We start from the raw sequence: 287 nt of genomic DNA, 5'->3' as shown, positions 1-287 counted from the left end.
TATATATATATATATATATATATATATATATATGCATATATACATAAACACACATATATAAATGTATATGTATATATATATAAATATGTATATATATATTCATACAGACATACATACACACATACATATACATGAATGGGAGTGGTTATGCGAGCAAGCGTACTTGAGTCGGTAAAATTTTGTAAATCGTTATGTTGAGGCACGCACAATGACACACACTCTCTCTCCCTCACTCTCTCTCTCTCTCTCTCTCTCTCTCTCTCTCTCTCTCTCTCTCTCTCTCTCTC

The sequence above is a fragment of the Octopus bimaculoides genome, chromosome 17, assembly GCF_001194135.2.
Source record: "Octopus bimaculoides isolate UCB-OBI-ISO-001 chromosome 17, ASM119413v2, whole genome shotgun sequence".
NCBI classification, from domain to species: domain Eukaryota; kingdom Metazoa; phylum Mollusca; class Cephalopoda; order Octopoda; family Octopodidae; genus Octopus; species Octopus bimaculoides.
Note: the sequence above shows the minus strand (reverse complement) of the source record.